Below are 7,507 nucleotides of genomic sequence, written 5' to 3' on the forward strand. Positions count from 1 at the left end.
GATGATGATGATGATGATGATGATGATGATGATGATGATGATGATGATGATGATGATGATGATGATGATGATGATGATGATGATGATTGATGATGATGATGATGATGATGATGATGATGATGATGATGATGGTGGCTTTGAAGACTGAAGTTGGGTTAACACCAAAGTGCAGTATTACGTTTCCCTTTAATACATGCATGCAGCGCTTCACTTAAATCGTCAAATCTTGGTGTACGTTACAGTTCTTGTAGCAAAGGCGAGGAACGTTAACCAAGTCTGGATTTATTTGTAAGGAGTACAATACAGGTACAGTTTGTTTTAATCAAACATTAAGTTTATTGTTATCGGTATCATAATTATACTTTAACGCCCCAATATATTTATTTTGTCCATGCTTAAGCGCGTAAACATTGTTTCAACTTTTCGGTTTGATACACTTTACCTATAAGCTGAACATAATAAAACACGCATATAATCTTTATTTACTATATAGTAAGTCCTTTTAAGAGATATGGTGCCTTATATAAACTTTATATAATAAAAATCTTATATTATCTATATACAATATAGTTAGTTCTTTTAAGAGATAATTGGTCTTTTTATAAATGCCCTTATTTTTATCTCGTGCATATAGTGTCATTTACATCCCCTACATCGATGATCATTTGTTAACGATAAGTTTGTTTACTCTCTTGAGGCTGCAATTTTGGCCCAAAATTATTGCATTAAATCTTTTTCGTTCTTATTTAATTTTCAATAAAATCTTGTGACACTTTGTGAGCTTTAGTTAAAAACTAGGTCACTTGGTAAATACATTGGAAAATATCACAGAGCTCACAATTATCAATATGAACCTGATTGTTAGGTTTCCGTGGTGTAATAGATATGGTGTCCGCCTAGCGACCGGGAGGTCATGGGTTCGATCCCCATTGTGGGAGCGTTCTTAAGATCTCCCCCTTAGACACCAATTACTGGTTCTAGGCCCAGGAAACGGACTCGAGAGCGTTTCAATAAGCCTAAGGCTTTCGATGCAATCGAGCTAAAATAAATAGGTTTAAACTAACCTGATTGTGTCTGTGATCAAAATGGTAATTTTATAGTTGGAAGCTTCTTCATGATTATGTGGGTTAAACTATGTAACAAGGTCAAATCATAGAAACACTATGAGCTAGTCACAGTTTCTAGTGAATAGTAGTGATCTTCATAACACTTTGTTTGAATTATATGCATAATATCTAGGTGAAGTTTTGCCATTAAAAACAGTCACAGTGATTCAAAATATCATAGACAGTAGAAACACTTGATAAACAAATGTTCATGTCATATCTTGAATTAACCTTTTACTGCATGTTCAACTCTATAATCTAGGCCAAATTTGAAAGTGGGTCATGAATTGCAAAGTCAAATCTTGGTCACAAGGTCAAATCCTTGAAAAACACTATTAATAAATGTGTATAGTCTTCAGATTTGTTATTCAGGGGCCTGGGTCATCTTGTTTTATTTACTAATATGACTGAAACAGGACACCATCCCTTTTATAAATTGATTTGCATGGTTTCCAAGACAAAATGGGGGCATTAAACAGTCTAAAAGTGCTTTTATTCATAAATATGTCAGGAGTGTAAGATTTCACACTAACCTTTAATATGTGCCTTGGAAACTTCAGTCACTCTGTTGTTATGTATTCTTAGGGAACTCAAAGAATGGTCATTATATGACTTATTATACCATTTTCATTGCAAAAACACAAAATTACTGAATGTAGGACTTTCCTACCTAAGCAGAAATAAATGTTATTGATCTCAGAAGTCCTGGGCATTAAATAGTTTAGGATTTACTTTTCAAGTGAATTAACTGAGAAATTAAGATCATTATGTGAGCAAATAAATCAACTTACAGACATTTATATCATCCATAGCCAACTTATTGTCCGAAATTCAAACTTGAACAAAATCTTACACTCCGGACATTAAAAAGTGGGATATATCTCAATGACAAGTGTATTTTGTGAACTTAAATAACCTGTTATGGTTAACTTGTTGTTGGTTTAATAAAAAAATGTGCAAAAATGTATCATTGTTTGATTCGAAATCTTACACTCCTAACATTTTGAGAGTACACTAGTAAATGCGGTCATCCTTCTAATAAAAAGAAGTTTTTATGATGAAGCTTGCACTGGTTTAATTCAATACACTTGCTACTTCTTAACTCTCACATGAAAATAATGGAACATGCAGTATATAAAATGTAACATCAATGTAAAGTTGAATTTTAGGGAATTTTGTAACTTTTTTTCTCCAGGGGGTGTGTGTCTTCAAGTGACAACAAGATATGTAAAAGTCATTATTAAATGTGGAAGAAGACATTTAAATATTAGTTAAATAACATAATTTTAATATGCAGGACATTTTAATATGGTATGTTTCCAAATATGTTTGAACTGCTGCTGTGAAGTTCAATTAAATTTTAAAATACCACACTTTTTCCTTACACTCCTGACATTTTTAGCCACATTAATCGCAATAACTTTTTCATTCTTGCATATTTTAAGAAAAAATTTGGACATAATTTAAACACCAATGAGAGATATTAACTGAAATATAACTATTCCAGATTAAAGCCAGAATAAAAAATTCTAAGCAGTTCTAAAAAATTAGCCTTTTTTTTTTAAATGTGCCCAGAGGAAGAAAGGTCTTTAATTTAATTTCAACGTTTTACCATCAAAGTTTTCTTAAGAATTAAGTTTATGTATATTAAAATAGAGTTTCACGCATTATCTTTATGAAGTAAGAACGTGCATAGCAGTTCATTACTCGATAAAGAATATTGAGAAACATTAGGAGCATTTAGTACGCTCAAATGCTATTGGTGTATAAAGAAAATGAATATTACAAAAGAAGGTCCTATAAGGTAAAAACAATTTGTACTTTTTATATTTATTTGTGTGTTGTTTTTTAATCTCACGCACGAAGCACATTTTGCTTTTGAGAACTGAAATGTGGCATTTCAATACAGCGTCTGTCAACTGTTATCTAGCTTGGCGTCCGTTGTATTTGTCGTTATATTTGTAATACGATATTTAAAATCAGATAGCTTCGCGTCCTTGTAAATGTCTCCGTTTGCAATACTTTGCCCGTTATATGATATTTCTGATACACCAAGCAATTGTAATATGGAAACCAGGCGTGACATGCTAGATTCTAAATGCAGGTTGCTAATTTTCTCATGGCCATAACTATGCATATTTCTCAACGCAAAACTACACATGGTTATTTGTTGTGCAATTATTAGGTACCCGTTACGAATTTAAATTGGACAAGGAGTATGTAACAATAGAACAGAGAATGTTTTTGTTAGGAAATTCAAATTTACTTTGTCATTAACGCTCGATTATGTTGCAAATTTGAACTTGTTTCCCAACTTAATCCATTTTGATTTAGAAGTGGATAGACACAGTTTTGTTATAAAATCATATCGGAAAAGCGGGTGAATCATATATTTTTTAACCAGGGTATTAAGTATTAAGTTCTCCGACAAGAGACAAAGTTTTTGTTCTAGTCAGGTAATGGACTTTGCAAATATTTACCATTTTTTCGACATCTGTCAAAGATAGGTTTTGAACGAGATTTCTTTTGATAATTGAATGCGTAAGGTACTCATACACTTTTAAAGACACATACCGACGGAATAATCAGTGAGGCTGTCCGGAAAGCGAAGTGTTCAGTACACGTTTTTCTGAACTACGCGTCCCCATTTAATTCCTACTCTAAGCGCACGTGAGCTTGGTTGTTGTTCACCCTACCGGACAGGTATATAATCGCAGTTAACACAGGACAAAATAGCTTGAAATTACAGCTATACGGGCTTGGACACACTCCTAGTTCTCACATTATGCAGCTTAAGACGATTCAGGACCTCATAAACGTCGAAATACAATCACTACACAACCAGACTTCTCATTCTGAATTTTAACAACCAAATTAAACAAAATAAATGGGTTGACTTATCTGCACAGAGGTTATTCGTATTAAAGGGAGAAAACTGCTCAAGAAGATCAATTATGATTTATCTCCCTAAAACAGCAGAGCTATGTACTCCTTTTCAGTTTTCGCAAAGACAGAACAGTAATAGTCAATACACACTTCATTCATTGTTTCTTTTACCATTAGTAAACAATAATAAAGAATGCTTTGTATACATTACTCTTCTTATAGCATTTTAAGCTTTACAATTTTGGTACTCAGTCACTCAAATTGAAACACTTTTTTCTAGATTATGATTTTAATCTTTTCTCTTAATAATGAAGTGATTGATGAACACGTAACTCGAAATGAGCAAGAAACATATTGCAATCCCACATGTACACTAGGCTTTCAAACATCATCCTCATATTTGTTCCGTACTACCAAACATTGAAATAGTCTTCCGAAAAACAAGATTCAGAAATTTGCGTCGGGAACATTGCTACACGACATCGGTTAGGCAATTTTAAACCACTATTTTTTGTCTGTTACCTTTAAAACTCATCAGGATGTGTGCAGCCAGAGCGTTGACTGTTGTTTCTACAAACTGGCTGAAGGGTCAGTTAGGAAGCCGGCCCCTAAAGAGGGCCCCACGTGACTTGAGGGTCCTTGACGTCTCCTTCTCTTTCGACAGTCAGGTTGACACGTACAAGGAAGCTTATATGAGGTAATTGGCAAATATTGTTACGGACTAGTGTTTAAAAAAGTATTAATGTCCCACTATGAATGTCAGTGTTTGGGTAGATGACCATTTACATAATTTCAAGACCATATCCCAAATAGGTAATGCGATATATCTAATCTAGCTCGGCTCTACCAGTTATATTATTTAGATAATGGAGAATCCCTGGTTTGTGAGTTTGTTGTAAACTATTTTGGAACGATTTTAAATAATTATTCTCTCCACCCCCCCTCCACCCCCCATAACGAAGTAAGGGTGGTATGTCGGAATCACGATGGACGTCATTCCATCTGTCACTCCGTGGTTACCTTCTTGTATGAAGGCGTTGTCCTTCACTTTTCAGCGTACAACATTCAAACTTGCAGGCATCTGCTTATCATATGAAGCTGTGTATGTGCGATTCTTATCGTCCTAACGTTAATAATAACAAAAATACCTGCTTGTAAACTTAGAATTTCTAAAAGAATATTATTTTTCTATAGAGTTTATGAGCAAAATTATGCCGTTCTGATACTACAACATATGAATGGACCGTGCTCTGTGAAAAAGAGGGTTAAATGCATGTGCGAAAATTGTCGTCCCAGATTAGCCTGTGCAGTCCGCACAGTTACCGCTTGTTTTGTTTTTTGTCGTTAAAAGATAGTCTCTTCCAAGCAAAAATCCGGTTTAGGCGGAAAGTGTCGTCTCTGATTGACACAGGCTAATCTGGTGCACAGGCTAAATCTGGGACGACACTTTACGCACATGCATTAAACCCCCTTTTCACAGAGCACGGCCCAAATGTGTTATATTTTGCATGGACTATTGTATATTTACTCTCTTTACAGTTATATTAAATCATGACACCGAGGTTATAACTGGACATACACAGGGGGCATATTGTTTATATACAATTATATAGCCAGATAGCGCAAAGCATGGTTTCTATGAAACCACAAGGCGTAGAAGTTAAATATGTTGTATGTACATGTGTGTTATTGATAACCTCAAACTGTGTTCAAAACGAACCGGGGTCATATATGTTCACGCCTCACGGTACAATCTATCATTTTTACAACTTGCTACATATTACTGCATGCGGCATCGAGGGGTTTTATTCATTGTTTTGCCAAGTGCTTGTTTCTATTCTGTAGAGTTTATCTCATGTATTTCAGCGGTCACATCCCTTCCTCTGTTCACTTCGACATCTTAAAATGTGTCACGAGTACACCAGAGATACCGTGCAATCTTCCTAACTCAAACTGCTTTCCGGACTACATGTAGAGTCTGGGGTGTGATCAGAAATGTAAGCATACATATATGTGGATTGTCCGCCTGATAACCAATGGCAATATAGCAACGAGTTAACATTCCTTTATAAAAGCTTCAATGCAAACATGTCCTTGCTGTAAAGCTTCTTCATAACAATCCCATAATATTCTCTTATTGATATGAATTTAATAAGCGTGTATATACATTTAATTAAATACATATGTTAAAACATTTACATGGTCTACCTTTAGAAGATAAATAAGTACTTCATTTCCCTTAGAAATAAAAGCTGTATTATTATAACAGTTTCTCAGAATTATTTCAGAGAAGGACGGGGGTACGATACCGGGGTCTAAGCACGTTGGGTTCGACGATCTCTGGGCTCCAGATTGCACACTGAAGCCGACCGAGGACTTGCGAGCGAGTGGGTAGTTTTTCGAGGGGAAATGGTGTACATATCGCCACAGACAGTTCATCTAAGTATCTAGGTTAATAGTGGATATATTGTTTTGTTAATTAATATTGATAGGGATCAGTTTTTATATTTTTCATAGAATAAAATTTAAACAAATACATATAAAATATGTCCTAAGGTAACCTCAATAATCCATCAGAGTTATTGCGCAATTTTACAGTGCAAATCACTGTACAACATTCGTTTCATGGTCAGTTTTCAAAGATTTGTCATGTTATCTACTTTTGAATTTTATTCTTGATTTTTTACTGGAGCCTTTAAGATCCAATGTTTACATTTATCAATATAAAGCATTTAATGACTTATTTCAAAACATGCCAAAACTGTGAAAAGGCCCCTTTAACTGGATCAAAACTGTCATCCGTGCATCTCGTTTCGACAGTTTTACGACATCTAATAAGCTAACATAACTTCTATTAATCGGCCTTCTAAATTAGTTAAAATACAAAAGACTTCAACACTTTAGTGTTACAAAAATCAATAATGTGCATTAAATATAATGGATAAGATATGTAGATATTAACAGTTACATATAATCAAATATTTTGAGCCTTGCAAATTCGTAATGACCTGAACGTCATGAAAACTTATACGAACACTATTTTTTTTAAATGTTCGTCCTTTGTTGTTGAAACTGCTGCATCTGGATTGCAGTGTTTTGTTCGGATAAGTTTTCCTTTTTCACAAAAAGAAAAAAGTACTAACAGTATCAATTGTAAGCTATTGTTCGTGAGATCAATAATTTGTAGCATCTTATATCTTGTGCAATCGATCAGGCATCCCTACAGAAAAAAGGATTTACCATCAGCAGAACTAAATGCATGTTTACTTGTATATACTTATTATGTGTTACATATATTGTGTACAATAAAGTATTATGCTACGCCATCATAATTATGATAAGAAAATAATGAAACACAGGATGGAGTCAATCGATGATTACAACTTTGTATATAAATCACAGTTACACGAAATATCTTATTGGAAAACAGTCGTCGTTTTCCTTACTAATTCATCAACACGGATCCAAATCACATAGTGGTTTAATCGAGTTGGTGTATGTATCACGTTGCATAC

The 7,507-nt window shown here is 34.2% G+C and overlaps 1 long non-coding RNA gene across 1 annotated transcript; it reads left to right on the top strand.

Annotated features, from left to right (window-relative positions):
• The first annotated feature begins 225 nt into the window (after nt 1-225).
• On the top strand, nt 226-7,173 carry LOC127863872 (uncharacterized). Its single transcript, XR_008041224.1, has 4 exons — nt 226-306; nt 4,531-4,689; nt 5,859-5,989; nt 6,281-7,173. It is a non-coding gene; the product is annotated as an uncharacterized LOC127863872 (long non-coding RNA).
• The last annotated feature ends 334 nt before the right edge of the window (nt 7,174-7,507 follow it).

Source organism: Dreissena polymorpha, unplaced genomic scaffold, assembly GCF_020536995.1.
Source record: "Dreissena polymorpha isolate Duluth1 unplaced genomic scaffold, UMN_Dpol_1.0 chrUn052, whole genome shotgun sequence".
Classification (NCBI taxonomy): domain Eukaryota; kingdom Metazoa; phylum Mollusca; class Bivalvia; order Myida; family Dreissenidae; genus Dreissena; species Dreissena polymorpha.